A 24,373-nucleotide genomic window follows, 5' to 3' on the forward strand; every position below is an offset into this window, starting at 1 on the left:
ACTGGGTGGTCCCAGCTGGTTACTTGATGCTAGATAGTTGCTGTAATACTCCAGTTGGCTGCTCAAGTGTTGGTAGATGGTTGATGTGCTCATCCAGTTATTTGCTAGGCTGTTGTTATCTGATTGCTATGCTAACATAGTTGATTGCTAGGCCATTGCTAAATGGTTGCAATGCTAACACAGCTGGTTGTTATCTTGTTGCTAGATCCTTGCTATGCAAACCCAATTCGTTGCTTGGGTGTTGCTAGGTGGGTGCGCTGATGTTTTTAGGAGGTTTCAATATGTTCACAGTCAGTTGCTAAGGAAACTTAGGCTACATCCACATGACAACGGCAACGAGATGTTATTTAAAAATATATCACGTCCAAATGGGCAACGATCAGTAAAATATCAGGTCCATATGGCAACGCAACGCTTGCTGAAAACGATGCAATACACATGCCACACCTCTAGGGGCACTGTAAGATGGTCCCTTCGGAGACACCAGAACAATAGAAGAAGTAAGGACGCATGCGCATAAACTATTATGCGCGAGACTTCATATTAGCCACAAAGTCAGGAAAATCTGTTCGTAAAATTACATTATAATGACCAAATACAATGAAAAGTATTTTTCCAGTCTCACCTGTGAAAGGTAATCCCATGTGATCTCGTTTGGACAGTAAACCTGTTGGTACAGTTAAACGCAGCACATGAATGAGGCATCTTTATTCTCCGCTTTGACCTATCCAATATGGCGGCGAGGATGACGTATGATTCTACACGGAAGGCGGTGTCTTTAATGGTCCGGAATAAATTGAATGCTACACGTTGATGGATTAATTTGTTGTTCTACGCCCTTTTTGAGGAATGTATTGTAGGACTTAAACCAACATCTGAAGAGGTGAGATCGCTCATTTTTTTCCCTATTTTTGCTGCCGGGATTGACTCTGCCCTAAGGGCTATTTTCTCTCTCTCTCTCTCTCACTTTGCACCATTACACAATAAATATTCACAGTGAAAATATTTTGTAAGCGCGTTTCATGAACCAAGTTATAGGATTTGTTGACAACTCGCATCGAGTTCGTTACACTTCTACCCGGCGTGAAGCACTCACAGTCATGTGGTTGTGACGTCATCGTAAACAAATCCATTCTACTCATCCAGACAACTTCGCAACGGCAACGTTGCCAGATCTTTCCACTCTGGAACCCGTTCTCAAAAAGATTGCGTTTTGGGCACCCAAAACGCCGGTGCCGTGTGGACGCCAGGCCTAAACGATAAGCAATTGTATCGGAGTCACCTGAATCCGTTGCCGTGTGGACAGGGCCTTAGTTGTTTGCTAGTATGTTAATTAGTTGCTATCATCATCCAGTTGGTTGCTCAGATTTCATTTGGTGAAGCAATGCAATTTTAAATGTCTTCAGTACATCTGATTAAGGAAAGGCTGAAATCATGTGAAGGTAGGACCAACAAAATATTTCCCATGTATTCCAACAGGAAAGAATACATGTGGCAACCAGAATTCCGATCGCTTCCAAAAGCATACAGCTCAACCTGAAAAATTGAGACCTGTGAAAATGGAAGAATATTTTTGGAGAGAAGAAGAAGAGGCAGAAGAAAGAAAACAGTATGTTGACTTTGTCAAATCAACACCCAACATTAATATGAGTATCAATATGGCAAATATTGAGACTTTTGGAAAATACTTCCACACTGGAAGTGATGTTTACCTGTGCCTAAAAATCATTCCAAAAGAAATGGTGTAAATTCTGGCCAGACAATGTTGGTCAGTCATTCAGAAATGTTTTGACCCATGGCTATCTTTCAGGAGTCTGTGCAAGCGCAGCAGGTATTTGACGGGTTGAAGGAGACAGTAAAACAGAATGAGACATTACCATATTTAAACTTTAAGTTTTTATGGGAGGGGAAAAAAAAGAATCAATTGAGCCCATGTGACCACAAGTCAAACTTTCAAAACATTCACTCTGCACCACTCACTCCAGCTAAAGCACAGCTGTAAGTCCCAGCAGAGTTACAGTAGAGAATGAAAATTTTACATTTTAATGATTCTCTTGTTCATTCCAAAACTGCACACAGCTTGTGTATATCTTGTGTGATGATGCTTTGTACACTATTGACATTATCTTCACCAGTTTCATGAGGTACCTACCTGTACCTGTGAGTTCCTCTATTTACTTCATTGAAGTGGATGAGGCAAGCTTGTTTGATCATTGACTAGCTTGGCAAACTCCAATTTAGACTGTGTTGACTTATTTGCTTCATCAATAGTAAGCTTGAGAATTCTTGCATGTTTTTTTCCACAGATCAAGGTAGTATTTTCTGGTTGTTTTAGCAAATAACTTCTTCGTGTAGGTGGTATTTTCTGCTCTACATACATGACCGATATATTTGAGATGTGTATATATGATGTTTTGTAAGGGGGTGGTTTTGACAATACTTTCTAGGTATTTGTTAGAATATTCAAACTTGTATTCACCTTCCTCTGAGTTATGTCTTCTCCAACCCCCTTTAACCATACTTCTTAAGCACTGGAACCAGCACACTTCCATTGTACTTATTTCAATTTTGGGGGGGAGCCAAGATTGCACTCTGAAGTTTAGCTGAGATCTCACACATGCTTCCAACAGTTTCCTTCTTGTCGTCATGTTGATACTGCTATCAGTTAGCACAGAATGCAATTCAATGACTTTAGCTGTTGCTTTTGCTATTTGTAGATATTTGTACAGATATCACTTTAGTGTCACTTGAGATCAGCTTGCCCAAGTAAATAAAATTCAGTCATATTCTCAAATGTGTTTTCATCTACACTAAAGAGTGTTTCTTTTTTTGCAAGCTCCTCATTGTTGAAGACTTGGGTCTTCGTCTTTTTGAATGATATTGTCAACCCAAATCTTTTATATGTGCTATAAATGATATTCAGTAGTCTCTCAGCCTCATCTATTGTGCTACAGAACAGTACTACATCATTAGCATATAAAATCCATTTGATAATGTCAATCCCATGTAGTCCTCCATTTCTCCTTTGTTTTCTATTTGACTACAGATGAAAGATGTTGTACTCAAACTCATCCTTCATGGAAAGCTTCATCAATAGCATGTGCAGCAACTTTTCAGACATAAAGTAATAATTGAATATACAGGGGGATTCCTGCCCACCTTGTCTACATCCAACTAGGACATCAAATTTTGCTTTTGTGTGAAGGTTCTTTTTCCCTTCTTAAAAAGGCATCTGATATTTGCATGTAACCATTCAGCTGGTACCGCAATCATGTTCCATCTCAATGTCAACAGCAGAAGTACTGCAGATATCAAGTACTCACTATTGCTGTACTTTAGACCCTCAGTTTTGACTTTGTCAGTTCCCGAGCTCTTGTTATTCTTGAAGTGCTTCAATACGTCTACCACATCTTCCTTCTTTGGAATACTTTCATCAACTTCCAAGATTTTCTCTTTTAGGAAGGGATAATCTTCAGGTCTCTCAAGCTCAGGAGGAGTTAGCAATTTACGTGCAGCAAAATGATTAGCAAAATAAGCCTTCAGTTTCTCATTTGATATGGCAAGTTTGTTATTTGCTTTGAAGGTGGCATACTTTTTGGCTACAGCAAATTCCTTTTCTGCATCTTGTGCTTCTGTAGCACTGTTGATATTGTCAGCAATTTCTTTGTAGTAGCTGTTTTTCATATGTTCTCTGTGCTTTTTTTATTCTCTTCTAAAAGTTCCTCCTTGATGGATTGTCAAAGCATTTGTGAAGTTGCAACGTAAGCTGTTTGAGTTGATCATCTTCCCAGGGTTCCTTTTTCTTTGCGCTTATGATTTTTGGACAAGTCTTCTTCACAGTGTTTAACTGTGGTTGTTATTTCATTTACCTGGTTCACATCTTCAGATTCAAAGTTTAAGCTTGCATATTCTTTATCCAGTTCATCAGTAAGCTTTTGTTGGATTTATTTATTTGCTCTGAGGGAACTAAAGTCAACAACTAAAGTCAACTTGGCTTTGGGTGCATGCTTTTGCTCTGCTCAGTTTTTGCTTTAACTTCCTTTTTGATGATGGAAAATGGATATCCATTGCTAACAGTCTTTTATCTGTATCAAATAGATGCAAGGGGCTCAACACTTTGTCACATAGTTAGTTACCCATGGTGAAAATGCAAGATGGTGGCGTGGTGGTAACACGTACGCAGCCACCTCTCCTGATCCAAAATGGTGCTTTTTTGTGTCATTTTGTTCTTTTGCTCATCCCTGTACAGCACATGGACACCAGATCAACTGGTGTTCATGTCTAACATCACCAGACACTCCTAAAATACAGATACCATGCAGAAAACATCATAAAAGATGATCTGCTGGAGAAACTATGCGACCTCGGCCTGCTGCAAGGAACAGGCTTCCAGTCCTCGGCCTTGCCTGAGGCTAATGACATGGGGAGGAGTCATCACAAGCCGTGTGCAAGGAGGCAGAAGTGCAGCAAGTGTGAGGGAGTCCATGCTAGGCTAACAGCTAACCATACCCGGCCAGCTCTCCCATTCATTCTACTCTCATATGTCTGTTCCCTGGAAAATCAACTCGACTATATCTGACTCCAATGGACTACCCAGTGTGAGTTTAGAGACTGCTGCATCCTTGTTTTTATGGAGGCATGGCTCAGCAACTGAATTCTGGACACTGCCATTCAGCCAGATGGGCTAGCTTCATTCCGAGCCGACAGAGATGCACCTCTGTGCAGTAAGACTTGCATAGGTGGCTTGTGTATTTACATCAAGATACAATGGTGCAGGAATTCGATGCTAGTCTCTGGTTATTGCTGATTGTTTGTGGAGTTTGTGACTGTTAGATGTAGACCGTTTTATTTACCACAGGAATTCACTTCCATATTCATAACTGGAGTTTACATTACCCCCAGCGTTAATGCTAAGGAAGCGCTCTGTGTACTGTACTGTGCTATCGGCGAACTGCCGAATGCACACCCAGATGGACTGTTTATTTTCGCCGGAGATTTCAACCATGCAAATCTCAGGTCAGTGCTCCCTAAATTCCATCCGTATGTGGACTTTGCAATGAGAGGGGCAAACATGCTGGATCTTGTTGACACAAACATTCCTGGTGCATACCAGACAGAGCACTACCCCCACCTTGGCTACTCAGACCACATTTCTGTTATGCTATTTCCAACATACAGACTGCTCATCAGATGCTCCAAACCAGTTCTAAGACAGGTGAAAACCTGGCCAGAAGGAGCCATCTCTGCTCTCCAGGACTGTTTTGAGAGAACTGACTGGGACATGTTTAGGGAGGCTGCAACCAATGGCGACTGCACTAACTTAGAGGAGTACACAGCATCGGTGACCAGCTACATCAGCAAGTGCATTGATGATGTTACTGTCTCTAAGACCATCACCACTCACCCCAACCAGAAGCAGTGGATTACTGCAGAGGTGTGTGCACTACTGAGGACCCGAGATGCTGCCTTCTGAGTGGGTGACAGAGCGGGCCTGAGAGCAGCTAGGGCCAAACTGTCTCAGGCCATCAGAGCAGCAAAGCTCGCACCCACCGAGAGAATCCACACCTACTTCCAGAACAGCGCGGCACATAAGGCAGGGCATCCAGGCCATCACAAACTACAGGACAGCACCATTTGCCTGTGACAGTGATGCCTCCCTTCCAGATGTGCTGAATAGCTTTTATGTATGATTTGAAGCACAGAACAGCATGGCAGTGAGGAAGCTCATCCCTCCTCCCAATGACCAGGTGCTGTGTCTGACCACAGTTGATGTGAGGAAAACTCTATGCAGAGTCAACTCACGGGAGGCTGCTGGACCAGACAACATCCTTGGTGAAATGCTCAGATGATGTGCAGACCAGCTGGCAGATGTTTTCTCTGACATCTTCAACATCTCCCTGAGCAATGCCATCATTCCTAAATGCTTCAAGACAACTACCATCATCCCTGTGCCGATGAAGTCTTCAGTGTCCTGCCTCAATGACTACTGTCCCATTGCAATCACACCCACCATTATGAAATGCTTTGAGAGGTTCGTCACGAGGCACATAAAGACCTTGCTGCCTCCCTCACTGGACTCACTGCAGTTTGCGTATCGCCATAACCTGTCCACAGATGACGCCATAGCCACCACCCTTCATCTAGCCCTTATCCATCTGGACAACAAGGACACATATGTTTGAATGCTGTTCATCAACTTCAGTTCAGCATTCAACACAATCATCCCTCAGCAACTAATTGGAAAGCTGAGCCTGCTGGGCTTGAATGCCTCCCTCTGCAACTGGATCCTGGAGTTCCTGACTGAGAGACCTCAGTCAATCGGGACTGAGAGCAGAACTTCCAGCACCACCATACTGAGCACTGGGGGCCCCCCAGGGCTGTGTGCTCAGTCCACTGCTGTTCACTCTGCTGACTCACAACTGTGCAGTAACTCACAGCTAGAACCACAAAATCAAGTTTGCTGATGACATGACTGTGGTGGATCTCATCAGTAAGAATGATTAGTCAGCATACAGAGAGGAGGTGCAATGGCTATTGCACTGGTGTTGAGTCAACAACCTGTCTCTGAACATGGACAAAACAAAAGAGATGGTGTTGTTGACTTCAGGAGAACATGGAGTGACCACTCTCCACTGTAGCTTTTTCTCCATGCTCTCACAGAAGGCGGTTGCATTTCTCTGCTCTCCTCTCCTCTCCTCTCCTCTCCCTTTTTTCCCTGCTTGTGCACCTTTGTCTCATCTCGTCTGTCTATACTTTTGAGAGACTCTCTCCGCACTGCTCTCTAAACTAAAAAATCATGGAACTGATAAAATGGTCTCGTAACAAAATTGACACAGTTTTCTTGATGAGAAGCCTGGGTTCGGGGGAACCAGCCTGTCCTGCTGGAACATTCGCGGCTGGCTACATGATGGATGCATGGGAGCAGTGGTGGGTCATGTGCCTGGTGATTCTTTCTGTGGAGGACATTGAAGACATCTACCTATTCGGAACCATGATTACAGGACTTTTGCTGATTGGATTAGGCATTGCCCTGGTTTATCAAGGGAATCAGAAAACAGTGACAGCTGTTCAAAGCCCCATAAAGCTGCCCGACATGATTGAAGCGGTGGGCAGAGCTGTCAGCACTCAGACTGTGGCTATTCAGAACTTGAACTGCAACATGGATGACATCATGGAGAAGCTTTCGGCTTTGCAAAGGAAATGGATTGATTCGGAGACCAGAATGGACAGAATGGACAGACAGAGTGGTCGTGTAAAAGAATGCTTTTACTTACCCCAAGACCAAACAATCCCAATCTTATCTGCTTTCAGCTCCCTCAGACAGCACTGGCCTCGGCCAAGGCTGTTGCTGGGACAACATCTCCCCCTGAAGGTCACTGCTGTGAGACGCTTTCGCATTTCTTCCCCCACTTCCCGCAGTCGCCGCTTTTACCCCCAGTGTGACAAGTGGGTGCGTGACCAGCGCCATCATGGCTGCAGGAGCGGACAGCTGCTTGCTTGCACTGGGTTACCTCTACCTCCTCCCCTCCCCCCTCAAGTCCCGAGTTTTCATGTTGTAAAGTGTACTTGTGTTATTTTGTGCTTATGTGCTGAGGTGTTTTTTTTTAATGTTCCCACACTGTACTCCTCACAGGAGCATAGTGTGGGGGTTGCTTTTTTTTCTCCTCCCCTCTCCTCATGTTACTCTGTATTTTTTCTTTTCATCCCTGTCTTCCTGTCCTGTCTACTCCCCCTCTGTCAATTGTGTGTATGTGTGTATGTAAGGACAGGTTGATGGTCAATTTCACTGGTACTTGTGACTAGTGATAATAAAGGGTTCATTCATTCATTCATTATAGATTGATGGCTCACTCATGGAGAACACCAAGAGCACCAAATTCCTCAGTGTTCACCTGGCGGAGAACCTCACTTGGTCCCTCAATACCAACTCTATAGTCAAGAAAGCCCAGCAGTGCCTCTACTTCCTACGGAGACTGAGGAAAACCCATCTCCCATCATCCATCCTCACAATATTCTCCAGAGGGACTATTGAGAGCATTCTGAGCAGCTGCATTACAGTCTGGTTTGGGAATTGCACCGTCTCAGATCAGAAGACACTACAGCATATAGTGAGGACAGCTGAGAAGATCATCAGAGTCTCTCTTCCCTCTGTCATGGACTTTTACACCACACACTGCATCCAGAAAGCCACCAGCATTGTGGCCAGCCCCACACAACCCTCACACAATCATTTCACCCTCCTGCCATCTGGAAAAAGGTAACAAAGCATTCGGGCCTTCACAGCCAGACTCTGCAACAGTTTCTTCCCACATGCCATCAGACTCCTCAACTTTGAGGGACTGGACTGATTCTCATGGATGGTTGATCACACCACTCACACTGCAATCTTGGTACAGTGGACAATAATACACTATTGCCTTAGAATGTTTACAGTGTCTTTCACATGCACACAAAGTGTACATTTATTTATTTCCCTTTATATACTACCTCAATATGCACACTCAACTCTACACCTTATGTTGCTTGTGTCTGCACTTTATATTGTTTGTGTCATTTATTGTCTTTATTGTTTGTCTCTTGTGTCATTTACTGTCTGCAGTGTTGCACTTGTTGCACTCTTGCACTTTTTGACTGATTGATTGATTGCTTTATTCCGAACAGTAAAGAAGATATATATATATATATATATATATATATATATATATATATATATATATATATACAGGGAGTGCAGAATTATTAGGCAAATGAGTATGTTGACCACATTACCCTCTCTATGCATGTTGGCCTACTCCAAGCTGCATAGGCTTGAAAGCCTCCTACCAATTAAGCATACCAGGTGATGTGCATCTCTGTAATGAAAAGGGGTGTGGTCTAATGACATCAACACCCTATATCAGGTGTGCAAAATTATTAGGCAACTTCCTTTCCTTTGGCAAAATGGGTCAGAAGAGGGATTTGACGGACTCAGAAAAGTCAAAAATAGTGACATATATTGCAAAGGGATGGAGCACTCTTAAAATTGCCCAGCTTTTGAAGCGTGACCATCGAACAATCAAGCGCTTCATTCAAAATAGTCAACAGGGTCGCAAGAAGCGCGTTGAAAAAAAAAGGCGCAAACTAACTGCCCGTGAACTGAGGAAAGTCAAGCGTGAAGCTGCCAAGATGCCACTCGCCACCAGTTTTGCCATATTTCAGAGCTGCAACATCACTGGAGTGTCAAAAAGCACAAGGTGTGCAATACTCAGGGACACGGCCAAGGTAACAAAGGCTGAAAAACGACCACCACTGAACAAGACACACAAGATGAAACGTCAAGACTGGGCCAAGAAGTATCACAAGACTGATTTTTCTAAGGTCTTATGGACAGATGAAATGAGAGTGAGTCTTGATGGGCCAGATGGATGGGCTCGTGGCTGGATCAGCAAAGGGCAGAGAGCTCCAGTCCGACTCAGATGCCAGCAAGGTGGAGGTGGGGTACTGGTATGGGCTGGTATCATCAAAGATGAGCTTGTGGGACCTTTTCGGGTTGAGGATGGCGTCAAGCTCAACTCCCAGTCCTATTGTCAGTTTTTGGAAGACACCTTCTTCAAGCAGTGGTACAGGAAGAAGTCAGCATCCTTCAAGAAAAACATGATTTTCATGCAGGACAATGCTCCATCACACGCATCCAAGTACTCCACAGCATGGCTGGCCAGAAAGGGTCTAAAGGAAGAAAGATTAATGACGTGGCCTCCTTGTTCACCTGATCTGAACCCCATAGAAAACCTGTGGTCCCTCATCAAATGTGAGATCTACAAGGAGGGGAAACAGTACACATCTCTGAACAGTGTCTGGGAGGCTGTGGTTGCTGCTGCACGCAATGTTGATCGCAAACAGATCAAAACACTGACCGAATCCATGGATGGCAGGCTTTTGAGTGTCCTTGTAAAGAAAGGCGGCTATATTAGTCACTGATTTGTTTTTGTTTTTTTGAATGCCAGCAATGTATATTAGTGAATGTTGAGTTGTTATATTGGTTTCCCTGGTGAAAATAAATGAGTGAAATGGGTATATGTTTGTTTTTTGTTAAGTTGCCTAATAATTATGCACAGTTATAGTCACCTGCACACACAGATATCCTCCTAAGATAGCTAAAACTAAGAAAGCCCTACTCCAACTTCCAAAAATACTCAGCTTTGATATTTATGAGTCTTTTGGGTTCATCAAGAACATAGTTGTTTTTCAATAATAAAACTAATCCTCAAAAATACAACTTGCCTAATAATTCTGCACTCCCTGTATATTAGTGCTGTCAAGCAATTAAAATATTTAATCGCGATTAATGTCGCGACTGTCATAGTTAACTCGCGATTAATCGCAATTTAATCGCACATTTTTGTCACATGAAAAACCATTGTAATTCTCTTATCAGCATAAAAAAGTGAATGGGCTTGCTCACCGTTCGAACTACGGGGGTACTCGGGGGATCCGAGATCCCCTGAAACAGACATGAAATCCCTTGAAAACATGATTTGGGAAATGTTGGGGGGTCTCTAAAATATTGGCAAAATGATGTTTATTGACATAGCAATCGTGTGTAACGGGAAGCATTTGCATATCTGAAGTGAGCGCGAGATGGAGATCCGCACTCTGAGACAAGCGCAAGCACCCCCCCAAGGGAAAAAAAGGGACCCCCCGAAAATATCGGCATAGTTCGAACACTGGTTGTACCAATGTTTTTTTTTATTGCAGAGCATAACACGTCTTGTCACAGCCACTGCAAAGTGGGGCTGGAGCCGCGGATGGGAAAACGAAACCTAAGCCGAGCACCATGGCTCTTTGGGGGAGGGCAGAGGACTCTGGCTGTGCAGGGCGTGGCATCATGTCACAGAGCGTTAATCTCGCGATAAAAAAATTATCGCCGTTAAAATTGAGTCAAGTTAACGCGTTAATAACGCGACATTTTTGACAGCACTAATATATATATATATATATATATATATATATATATATAAAAGCAATAATCAAAACATCGTCATAAACAAACAGAATAGTGTAGCCACAAGGCAGTAACATAATAATGTTCAGAAAGGATTAGGAAGAAGTAAATAACTTTTTTCAAATCCTAACCTATACCACCGCTAATCAAACGTCACTTTCCGCCATAATAAACATATACAAAAAAAAACAAAAGCAACAAACAAAAAAGAAAACATACCAACATACCAAGACATACCAACATTGTATAATATCGACCAAATCAAATCATATATACAGATCACGGGCAATTGCTCTAAGACAACGAGGGAGGCTCAGCCTCCTCTAAAAATGATGAACATCGTGTAGGATGAATTGCGCTAGGCTTATGTTATAGCCGACCTTATAACATTGCTATTTCAGATCCAGAATCATAGAAATATATGTGCTCAACCCAACTACAGTGCGAAATCATTCCGTTATAACTTTCCCCAGTTCGCCTAATGTGTGCGTGAGTTTTTCCCCCTCGTGACAGCGCGATGCAGCCCAGCCTCAGTGGATTGGGAGCTATGTGCTTGTCAATCTCAAAATGCAAGACGATTATTGGACAAATACTGCGAAAATGCCCGCCCACGGAGTCTCACGGACTCCCAGCCTCAGTGGACTTCAACGGCATTTGGGAGCTATATGCGTTTCAATCTCAAAATGCAAGACGGTTATTGGACAAATACTGCGAAAATGCCTGCCCACGGACTCCGAGCCTCACATGGGAGGGACATGGCAGTTTCCACGAGGAGACTGGTGATTGGTGAAAGCGGCCGGATATTTTCTTTGATTGACAGCTCGTTTCAACTTTAGACAGGCAGCGGTTACAGTGTTGCCAGATTGGGCGGTTTCCCGCCCAATTGGGCGGTTTTAAGTGCATTTTGGCAGGTTTCGAACATATTTTGGGCTGGATAACGTCAGCAGTATCTGGCAACATCAGTTCAGTCCCATGCGGATTCACAAGTGCTGTGGTGTATTGTAAGAGATCGGCTTACATTTCGATTTCATTCATTACATACGGTTTCTACCAGCTTTTTTAGTTTGTATATATTTTCATTGTAAGTAAAGTGTAAATATAGTGTTGCCAAGTTTGCTATCTTAGTCCCAGAAATTTAGTTTATTTGAGTGACTGAACTTGAACTTGAGGGGGCTAGTCAGCTAGCAAGAAAGCTGCGCACGGATGCCAAGCATTGCTGATTTAATTTTGGCGAAGCCATTTGCCAGTCTTCCTTTCGAGGAAAAAATTAAAATTAAAGAGCAGGGTAGACCAACGCCTCAAATTGACTTGGTGAAAAAGGTAAGGAATAATACTCATTCCTTTCAGCTCTCCTGGTACGAGAAAGTGAATTGGCTAACAGCAAGTGACCCACATCAACAACAGTAAATAGGCTACTTTAGTAATATGTCATGGATGGACCAAAAATATAGAATCTATTTAAAATGTTTATGCTGAGTATATTATATTGGAATATATGTTTTTCTGGATATGAATTAAACACCGCTACAATTTGGAAAACATTTTTAAACAAAAACACAGCCGAGGTCAATTTTTAAACAACATGCCACAATTTTAAAATATAAAATGTTAAAATATAACACCCCCCCCCCCCCCCCAACACCACCATCATGTATATTGGACAGTAGGCTAATGGGCCAAAAGAACCTGTTATTTCACAGTTTGTGATGCTGCCAACAATCAGCCAGATCAAAGGCAAGGGTATGGGCAAAATTGATGTTTTTTTTCTGTTAAAATCTGGAAATATCATAACCGACCAGCCTCCCCTGTTTGAAAGACTACCAGCCGCCACTGATACAGATACATATGTTATGCATATATACACATACAATACATATATACAGTACATACATATCCATACGTACACAGACACCCATATAATATCATAATTATGCATATATAGTATATACTATTATGCATATATATATATATATATATATATATATATACACTCACATTTTATATATATATATATATATATATATATATAATGTGAGTGTGTGTGTGTGTATATATATATATATATATATATATATATATATATATATATATATATATATATATATATTCAATGGTGACTCCTCCATTGAGGAAAGGGAGGAAGATCCTCCCTTAAAATTTTAAAGAAAGAATTTCCAGGACACATTAGTTTAAAAAAACGCATATAATTAATAGACAGACGTTTAAAACGTCAAAACAGTTGAAATAACTATATTTTATCAATTAAAAATGGAAGAAAAACTCGCCAAAATATCGTCCTCCCTAACCTCCTCATTGACATCCATTGTATGTGCTCAGAACATGGGCGATTCGCGGGCTCCTCTTTTAACATGGGAGTGAATGGGCGAAAGGGAGGCGATTCCTCTGTTTGGGCGGGTCTATTTGCCTGTCATCAAGCAGCCAATCAGCAGAGCTGCATTTGTCAGTGCGGCCAATCAGAATGAAGGGATGAGTTGGCGGGTTGAAATCATAGCATACTTACTGTCAGTGTCACTGCCGAGCTAGAGTAGTGTCGTTTTGAGTAGTGCGGACAGCAGAGAATTTGACTAATTGTTGGCTATTGCTTTGTTGTAGTTTATCAACTTAATAAAACGTGATGGAGGAATGTGACATTGTGTACACGATGTTTAACACGCCATTTCAAACACTGGGTTATGAGGAGAAGGTTAGAATCAAAACCGAAGGGAGACCAGTTCCCCAACTTAACATTCAGAAACCAAATGGTAAGCTAAGTGTGTTTAACACCAACACCTCATGGTATCGGAGATACCCATGGCTAACAGGCAGTGTCACAACCAAACGGCTGTATTGCTGGCCTTGCCTGTTGATGGGTAGCAAATCCCAAACATGGTCTGTGCAGGGATTTAATGACATTAAAAATTTGGACAGGGCCACCAAGCGCCACGACCAGACCAAGGAACACGTTGGTGCAGCTATTCGCCTGAAACTGCTAGGCAGTGTGCCAGTTGACCAGCTAGTGGATGAGGGTGTGCGGATACAAGTGGCACAGCACAATGCTAAAGTGCGTCGCAACAGAGATACACTGAGGCGTCTGATTGATGCTGTGGCGTATTTGGGCATGCAGGAGCTGGCATTTAGGGGGCGGGATGAAGGGCCAAATTCAGACAACAAGGGAAACTATAGGGAGCTGACGGAACTGATTGCATGGTATGACAATTTGCTGGCAGAGCAGTTGCAGTCTTCTGGTGTTTTTAGTGGCATGTCCTGTGGCATCCAGAACGACTTGATCTGTGCAATCGGCACGTCAATCAGCCACGAAATATTGAAAGAATTAAACGTGACTCTGTTTTTTTCATGGCAGATTGACGAAACCACTGATATAAGCTGTCATTCCCAGCTCTCAATTATCGCGAGGTTCGTGGACAGTCAGGGCATTATTCAGGAATGTTTTCTGGGCTTTTTCGACGTGTCTGGTGGGAGGGATGCACAGTCATTGTTTCAGTTTGTGCAGTCTGAGATGTCCCCTTACAACTTCGCTGAGAAGTTGGTTGCACAAACTTACGATGGTGCTGCGGTGATGGCCTAGGCTCTCAATGGACTGCAGGCTAAAGTGAGAGAGGTTGCTCCAGCCGTAACTTTTGTTCACTGTCACGCCCACCGCCTGAATCTCGTCCTTAGTCAAGGTGTCAAGGCCATACCCAAAGCGCGAGTCTTTTTTGCAAACCTGGGTGGGTTCACGTCATTCTTTTCCAAATCAAGTAAGAGGGTGGCACTACTTGAGGAATCTGATTGCGCGAGAATGCCAAAGACCGCTCCAACACATTGGAATTTCTCATCCAGGGTCGTGAATACCGTCGCAGGTAACCATGAAAAATTGCTTAACACATTTACCCGCGTTCTAGAACATCCTTCTATGGATGATGAAACAACTCCATTGGCGGATGGCCTGAAGGCAAAATTGGAAGACTTTGAGTTCATGTTCTTGCTTTTTACTTTTGAGGAGCTGTTTGCACAGACCGATGTTTTATTTAACATACTGCAACAGAAAGTCATGGATGTTGCCTTCTGCAAACAACGCATAGAAAACTTTATGCAGTTGCTTAATGAGCTGAAGTCAGACAGGGCTTTTGAGAAAACATACAGCAAAGCTGCCAGTCTCACAGAAGACCCCGAATTTGGTCACAGGAGAAAGAGAAGGCAGGGTGAGCAAGACCATCGCCAGGTCTATAAAACTCTCTATGACTCAGTGCATGACAGCATCAAGGCCCAACTCACACAGCGCTTCCAGCAGCTTGGCTGTTTGCATTTCATGGAGCTGTTAGACTTTGACAAATTTGAATCATTTAAAGCAGAATTCCCTTCTCGTGCATTGTCCAATTTGTCAGAGACATATGGGAATTTCTTTGATGAGGCCAAACTGAAGGTGGAACTGCAGCATTTCTACAGTGATGCAGAGATCCATTCTTCCCGAAAACTGTGTGAGGCTATCAGCTTCATGAAGTCAAACGGGCTTGATGAGGCAATGTCTCAGGTGTATAGACTCATGTGTCTGATTGCCACCATTGGTGCCACCTCAGCAGGAGTTGAGAGGAGCTTCTCATGTCTGAAGCGCATAAAAAGCTTCACCAGAAACACAATGGGACAAGAGAGGTTGAAAAGTTTAGCAGTCATGTCAATTGAAAGGAGGATGCTTAAATCTCTTCAACAAGATCCCCAGTGGTATGAGCAAGTCATTGACAAATTTGCCACCCAGACATCCAGGAGACTTGACTACTTTTTTAAATGAATTACTGTTTTAAATTTGACCCATTCACACCTCACATAGCTCATTCAACAAGCATTACACTACATGGTATTTCCCATGCTGATGTGTCCTCAAAAACATTTTACTTTTATTTCTTGCAGTAACAAAAAAACCCATTTTTAACAGAGCTTATCTTTACAAATATACAAGCCCCCTAACAGTTGTAAACACCCACACAACTTCCAACCTCTCTCTCTCTCTCTCTCTCTCTCTCTCTCTCTCTCTCAACCATCCACCTATCTATTCACTCACTGTCCTCCCCTATTTTTATGACCACCAGTCGCCACTGATATATATATATATATATATATATATATATATATATATATATATATATATATACACTCACACACATATATACATACACACATATACCGTACACACACACACAATACTCATGATATAAATATATATATCCATACATACCCATACCCACATATACCGTATACACTTATATTATCAATAGAATGTTATTGTAATTCTTCCTCCCTATGCCTCATAAAGATCTGTTCCTTATACCTTTTTTTGAACTGGTTTATAGTTGTACATTTCATGAGCTCCACATTCAAACTGTTCCATAGCTTTACTTCACAAATAGAAATACTGAACATTTTTAACATTGTCCTAGCACTGCGAATTTTAAATTTCAATTTCCCCCTAAAATTATAGCCCCTCTCTCTATCCGAGAACATTGTTTGGATATTCCTTGGTACTTTATAATTCCTTACTTTGTACATTATTAAGGCAGTTTTATATTCTATAATATCCCTGAATTTTAAACCTTTTGAATTTAAGAATAGTGAATTAGTATGATCTCGGTAACCAGCACTATGAATTATTCTTATAGCTCTTTTTTGAAGGATAGTTATTGCATGAAGTGAACATTTATACGTATTTCCCCACACCACTGAGCAGTAATTTAAGTATGGTAAAACCAGGGAACAATAAAGAATGCGGAGTGAATTATAGTCCAGGACGTGCTTAGCTATACTCAACACAGATACAGTATGTCTCTTGATAGTTTAATTAGTATGTATTTTATATGTGATTTCCAAGTAATTCTATCATCTATTATTACCCCAAGAAAAGTATTATTAGAAACTCTTTCAATATCAACACCATCTACCTGTACATTTATTGCCTTATTTATTTTATAATTATTAAATAACATGACTTTTGTTTGAGACAGATTTAATGATAATTTATTTCAATCAAACCAATTTTTTAACCTGCACAATTCTGAAGAGATTATGTTTTCTAACTCATGTAAATTTCTCATCTCATCTCATTATCTCTAGCCGCTTTATCCTGTTCTACAGGGTCGCAGGCAAGCTGGAGCCTATCCCAGCTGACTACGGGAGAAAGGCGGGGTACTCCCTGGGCAAGTCGCCAGGTCATCACAGGGCTGACACATAGACACAGACAACCATTCACACTCACATTCACACCTACGGTCAATTTAGAGTCACCAGTTAACCTAACCTGCATGTCTTTGGACTGTGGGGGAAACTGGAGCACACCCACGCGGACACGGGGAGAACATGCAAACTCCGTACAGAAAGGCCCTCGCCAGCCATGGGGCTCGAACCTGGACCTACTTGCTGTGAGGCGACAGCGCTAACCACTTGTAGCAGTTCGTACGTGTGGGCGGAGCACAGAAGACGGCTGGACAGAGCTCAGGTTGGGAAACCGTTTTTATTTTCTCACTTTTCAGTGAACACTTAGCAAATTGACCACAGACAGACAGACACACACACACACACACACACACACACACAACCGGCATCTGGTTCGGGGAAGAGTTCCCTCTGCTCTCGCTCTCCCTCCTTAAATAGGGCGCGGTCACTGGGGAAGACACACAAACACATTAATTCACATCAGGTGCAGTGATTCTGCCACTTACCTTCCCTGACTTCGCCCTCCAGTCACAGACCGATGCTTGACCACGCCCCCGCTGCCACATACCCCCACCGCCCGACTCAGGCTGGGTGGCCGTCCGGCCTGCAGCCGACTCCCCCCCCTCCCTTGACGGGAGAGGAAGTCCACCACGACCATCTGCGCCCCCGGCCTGTGGATCACCTTGAAGTTAAAGGGTTGGAGTGCCAGATACCAACGGGTGATCCGCGCGTTGGCATCCTTCATGCGGTGGAGCCACTGGAGGGGCGCATGGTCCGAACAGAGGGTGAAGGGGCGTCCCAGCAGGTAGTAATGGAGGGCAAGGACCGCCCACTTGATTGCCAAGCACTCTTTTTCAATGGTGCTGTAGCGCCCCTCACGCACCGACAGCTTCCTACTGATGTATAAAACTGGGCGATCCTAGCCCTCCACTTCCTGGGACAAAACAGCCCCCAGCCCTCTGTCCAACGCATCCATCTGTAACATAAAGGGGAGAGAAAGGTCAGGGGAGTGTAAAAGTGACCCCCCACACAGTGTAGCCTTTACCTCAGAGAAAGCCCGCTGGCATTGCTCCGTCCACTGGACCGGATCTGGTGCCCCCTTTTTAGTCAGATCAGTCTGCGGGCTGGTGACGTCCGAATAATTAGGTATAAACCTACAATAGTAGCCAGCTAGCCCCAGGAACTGTCTCACCCCCTTTTTGGTCTTGGGCCTTGGGCAGGCCGCAATTGCTGCTGTCTTGTTAATTTGGGGACGCACCTGCCCGTTGCCCAAGTGGAAGCCCAGATACCATACTTGCACCCATCCAATCGCACACTTCTTCGGGTTGGCTGTGAGACCCGCTTGCCTCAGTGACCTAAGGACGGCCCTCACATGTTCGAGGTGCCTCGGTCAGTCATTACTATAGATAATAATGTCGTCGAGGTAGGCGGCCGCATAGGTGGCGTGGGGGCGGAGGACCCTATCCATCAGCCACTGAACCATAGCGGGCGCCCCAAACAGCCGAAAAGGAAGTGTGACAAACTGGTGTAAGCCAAACAGTGTGGAAAAGGCCGTCTTTTCCCGGGATAATGGAGTCAAGGGGATCTGCCAATAACCCTTTGTTAAATCCAGTGTCGAGTAAAAGCGAGCTGTGCCTAGTCAATCAAGCAACTTATCAATACGAGGCATTGGGTACGGGTCGAATTTAGACACCGCATTGACTTTTCTATAGTCTACACAGAACCGGACCAACCCGTCGGCCTTGGGTACCAAGACCACCAGGCTGCTCCAGTCACTGTGGGACTCCTCGACGATGCCCATTTCGAGCATGGCCTCGAGTTCTTCCCGAACCACTTTTTTTTTGTGTTAGGGTAGCCTATAAGGGCGGCTACGCACTACCACCCCCGGGGGCGTCTCAATGTGGTGCTCTATGAGGTTGGTGCGGCTGGGCAGGGGCGAGAACACGTCCGAAAACTCAGTCTGCAACTTGGCAACCTCCGTGAGTTGGGTCGGGGAGAGGTGGTCTCCACAGGGGACCGGAGAGGTATGTGATGCCAATGTTCCCTTTTGAACCTCCGGCCCCAGCTCCGCCTTCTCCGGAACCACTGACACCAATGCCACGGGGACCTCCTCATTCCAGAGTTTAAGCAGATTGAGGTGGTAAATCTGTAGCGCCCCACCCCTGTCCGTTCGCCTCACCTCATAGTCGACGTCCCCGACTCGTTGTGTGACCTCAAAGGGTCCTTGCTACTTAGCGACTAATTTGGAGCTCGATGTGGGCAACAGTACAAATACTTTATCTCCCGGTGCGAACTCTCTAAGGCGCATACCCTTGTCGTACAGGCAGGTTTGTCATTCTTGGGCCTGCCACAAATTCTCCTGGGTTAGGTGGGTGAGTGTGTGGAGTTTTGCGCGCAGGTCAATCACGTATTGGATTTCATTTTTACTGAGTGAAGGTCCCTCCTCCCAATTTTCCCGCAGTACATCTAGAATGCCGTGCAGCTTACGCCCATATAACAATTCGAACAGGGAGAACCCCGTGGAGGCTTGGGGGACCTCTTGCACTGCAAACAACAAGGGTTCGAGCCATTTATCCCAATTATGTGCGTCCTCACTTACGAATTTTTAAATTATATTCTTGAGGGTGTGATTGAACCGTTCAACTAAACCATCCGTTTGTGGGTGATAAACGCTGGTGCGGATCAGCTTAATACCCAACAACCCATACAGTTCGCTCAGTGTATGTGACATAAACGAGGTGCCTTGGTCAGTCAGAATCTCTTTTGGGATTCCAACTTGGGAGATGACGCGGAAGAGTGCCTCTGCAATACTGCGTGCTGAGATATTGTGAAGAGGCACTGCTTCCTGGTATCGCGTTGCATAGTCCACCAGAACTAATATAAAGCGGTACCCTCGTGTTGACCGATCTAATGGCCCGACGAGATCCATCCCAATTCTTTCAAACGGGGTCTCAATTAACGGTAGAGGGCACAAAGGCACTTTTGGAATGGCCGCTGGATTTACTAACTGGCATTTGCGGCACACCGTACACCACCTATGGCCATCGCCGTGAATCCCTGGCCAATAGAACTGGGCCATTATTCGGGCTAGTGTTTTATCCTGCCCTAAGTGTCCAGCCATGGGATTAAAGTGAGCTGCCTGGAATACCAATTCCCAGCAGCTCTTTGGAATCAAAAGCTGCGTGACTCGCTCTTTGGTCTGAGTGTCCTGCATCACTCGGTATAATCTGTCCTTCATAATCGCGAAGTAGGGGAAGGACGGGGTGGCGTTTGGCTGGAGCATTTGACCATCGATTACTCTCACTTGGTCAAATACATGCCACAGAGTCTCGTCTTGCGACTGCTCTAATGGAAAATCCGCGAGGGATTCCCCAATAGAGAGAGGAGGAGCCGGTGGCTCCTCACTCTGATGCGGACATGACGTAAACGGCTCTGTGACAGCTGTTCCCGCCAACACGACACTGGGACCTCCCCTTATTAAACTACGGCAGGACCCACTCTTCACTAGATGACTCATTAATTCCCCAAATCCCAGCCAATCCGTCCCCAAAATTATCGAGTTGGTAAGGCGAGGATTAACCGCCACCTTTAATATAAATTTTTCCCCTCGAAAAAAAATGTGGACCGACACTAAAGGGTAGTTGTGAACATCCCCGTGCACACATAACACCTTCACCAATTGTGCTCCCCCCAATGCCTCGTCTTGCACCAGGTTTTGGTGGATTGAGGTCTGATTCCAACCAGAATCCACCAACGCCTGATATGTATCCCCTTGGATACTCACCGGTATGCGATACGCTCTGGCCCGATCGAGGGTGGCTCCTGGCGCATTGGGGATCCGAACCACCACGCCCACCTCCATTACCATGCACTGCTGTTGGAGGTGGCCCGGCTCCCCACAGTGCCAGCAAACCGGCCCGGGCTTCCTCTCCGCACTGGTGTTCTGGGGATCACTCACCTGAGGGGGGGAAGAGACAGACACAGAAGGGAGAAAAGGGAGGGCACCGCGGGTGCGGCAGGCCGGCTGGGGTGGCACCGGCCCCCGCCTCCGCAGTGGGTGAATGGGGCAAGGATGAGACATAGGAGGAGAGGGGGAGAGAGAGAGAGAGGAGAGAAGAGGCTGTCTGCTGTCCTGCCGTCAGGACAGCCGCCAAATGGTCCTCCGCCAGCTTGATTGCCTGATCCAGCAACGCCGGGCAGTGGCACTGGACCCACTCCGCGGTTCCGGCTGGTAAGCATGTGATGAATTGTTCCAGTACCACCTGGTCGATGATCCCCTCAGCATCGCGGTTGTCGGCCCTCAACCACCGCCAGCAGGCGTCCCGGAGTTGCTGGCCAAACACGAACGGCCAGCCAACTTCCTCCAAGCGCAAAGCGCGGAAGCGCTGACGTTGCTGCTTGGGGGTGTGCCCCACACGCTGGAGGACGGCCCGGTGAAGGTCCGCATAGGCCAGCCGGCGGTCGGCGGGGAGCTGTAGCGCGGCCAACTGTGCCTCTCCCGTTAGCAGGGGGAGGAGGCGCGCCACACGCTGTTCCATTGGCTACCCCGAGGTCTCTGCAACTTGCTCAAAGAGCGTGACGAATGCCTCAGGGTCGTCCTGCGGGCCCATCTTTGTTAGGGTGAGGGGGGACGGGCCCATGGTGGGGGAATTGGTAGACCCTGCAGACGCAAGGAGGTGCCGGAATGCCTGACGATCTTCTTGCTGAGCCAACACCAGGGCCTCGAACCGCTGTTCCTGCTCTTTTTGGAGGACGACTAGCGCCTGGTGCTGGCTTTGCTGGGCCGTGGCGAGGGCATGGACCAGGTCGGTGAATGGGGAGGACTCCATGGGGCTGTTCTGTTTCTGCGCTCCAAATTCCCGGTTTTCGGCAGCACTGTAGCAGTTCATACGTATGGGCGGAGCACAGAAGACGGCAGGACAGAGCTCAGGTTGGGAAACCGTTTTTATTTTCTCACTTTTCAGTGGACACTTAGCAAATTGATCACAGACAGACAGACAGACAGACAGACACACACACACACACACACACACACACACACACACAACCGGCGTCTGGTTCGGGGAAGAGCTCCCTCTGCTCTCGCTCTCCCTCCTTAAATAGGGCGCGGTCACTGGGGAAGACACACAAACACATTAATTCACATCAGGTGCAGTGATTCTGCCATTTACCTACCCTGACTCTGCCCTCCGGTCACAGACCGATGCTTGACCATGCCCCCACTGCCACACCACTACACCACCGTGCTGCCCCCTGTTGAAGTGCATTATTGATAATTTTCCCACAGCCTTAGTGGACTGATTGTACTGTTCCTCTGTGTAATAGTGGCAATTATCATTCATGGTTGAGAAAAAGTTATTGTCTGGGTCTATGTCATTTTCTATATCCAATAGTTTATGGTCAATGAATTCATGTGGTTTCAGTTCCAGGTTTTCATAATCAACAAGCATTTGCATTAGCCGAGTAGTGTTCTGAGTAATGGATGAAAAAGTTATTTCTGTGTGTGATGGTTAAGTTTGGTGTAGTGTCACGTCGATATTGATTACCATACAGTCCCGATAGCCATCACTGGTATTTGTCCAAGTCCTCGATGTTTTGTATGACCAGAACTCTAGCCTCTTCCAGTGTACCATTCAGCTTAATGAATATTTTGCAGTTGGTTATCCATGTAGGTTGAATTTTATTTTCTTTCTTCAGATGTCATGCTTTTCTGTCGATGTCAGCATTGCGTTTTGTCAGGTGCTCGTTGATGTAGATGTTTGTGACTTTCAGTTTCCTTCCTTGTTTCAGCAATGCAGCTTTATGTTTTTGATTGATGAATCTCATTACGATGACAGTGTTTTCCTTGTCTCTCCAGGGTAGAATGTGGCAGGCCTCGACATTGCTGCAATCAATATCAATTCCCTTTGAGTGTAGGAAAGCCGACACTTGTTGCTCCACAGAGTCGCTACCCAGTTCATCAGATTCTCCCTCCCTTGTCACTACTTTTGCATATGACCTGGGTTTAATCTGAATCCCAGTGACGATGACGTCGTTCATCCTGGTGTACTGTTCTAATTCAGCAACTCTGCTTTCCAGGTGGGCAAGACGCCGGTCCTTCTCGGTGTTCTGCAGCCTGAGCGACTTCACTTCCGTCACCAGGTCCATGATGGTTTTCTGTTGTTGTTTAATAACAGAAACTTCCTCCACCAGAAAGTCGAGTGACTTTTTAATGTCCTCGCCTTCCTCGGCTGTAAAGTTCTTTTTTGGTGGCACTTGTTGCACTCTTGCACTTTATGTTGTTATATATAGACCTGTAGTCCTGTGATGTTTAATGTTGCACAATGGTCCTGGAGAAATGTAGTTTTGTTTAAACTGTGTACTGTACCAACTGTATATAGTTGAAATGACAAATAAAAAGACCTTTTCCTTGTAGTACATATATAATCTACACATTTCCACTTTTAAGTTGCAGGATTGAACCATGTTCCATAGTGGATCCGTTTGCATCTAAATATTGTGTTCATAATTGTGACAGCCACTGGGCCTTTTCTGTCATGTTTTTGTTGTGTCTGCTCCCCAATGCCGAGGTATGATTGTGGGCAGGGCTGCCCCTTTCCAGCTGATTGACTACCCCAGCATGCAGGTGTAGCCAAGGCTTATTAGAAGCAATTCCCATGGGTTGAGATGCTCTCTTTCTTTATTTCGATTTTGACTTTGGAACATGCACACAGCACACTCTACGGATTCCAACATCCCCCAACACTGCCGATAACTTATTGTTTCTCTGCTGACTTATTTATATTTTTGTACTTGCGATCCAGCACATTTGTTAAATAAACTTTCATTATTATTATTGCTATTTGCTAGCCTCTGGCCTCTTTATTGTTCAGGCACCCTAGGCCTTTAGGGGAGAAAAGATTTGGTCCTTCTGACCCTGTTAACCCTGACAATCTTGATGTGGCTAAAAACATGAGACTTCTACCTAAATTCAAGGAGTCTAATATGGAAACATTTTTCAATTTGTTTGAGCGTGTGGCTGAAGTTTATAATTGGCCTGACTCAATGCGCACATTGATGCTCTAGTGTACGCTGACTGGCCGTGCCCAAGAGGCTTACTCAGCTCTTGGTGTGCCTGAGAGTCATACATATTCATGCGTGAAAAAAGCAGTACTGAAATCTTATGAGCTTGTGTCAGAGGCATTTTGGTGC

The 24,373-nt window shown here is 44.8% G+C and overlaps 1 protein-coding gene across 2 annotated transcripts in view; it reads right to left on the reverse strand.

Annotated features, from left to right (window-relative positions):
- The window catches only part of LOC132883392 (zinc finger and BTB domain-containing protein 17-like), a 237,509-nt gene that overhangs the window by 179,374 nt on the left and 33,762 nt on the right, over window positions 1–24,373 (reverse strand). The window contains exon 6 of one of the 2 annotated variants that reach the window (XR_009654311.1): window positions 5,774–5,783. The exons of the other annotated variant lie outside the window; for it this stretch is intronic. The gene's annotated coding sequence lies outside the window, so the exon portion shown is untranslated. Of the gene's footprint in view, window positions 1–5,773; window positions 5,784–24,373 lie in introns of those variants that run through there. 2 annotated transcript variants of the gene reach the window in all.

Source organism: Neoarius graeffei, chromosome 3 (assembly GCF_027579695.1).
Source record: "Neoarius graeffei isolate fNeoGra1 chromosome 3, fNeoGra1.pri, whole genome shotgun sequence".
Lineage (NCBI taxonomy): Eukaryota > Metazoa > Chordata > Actinopteri > Siluriformes > Ariidae > Neoarius > Neoarius graeffei.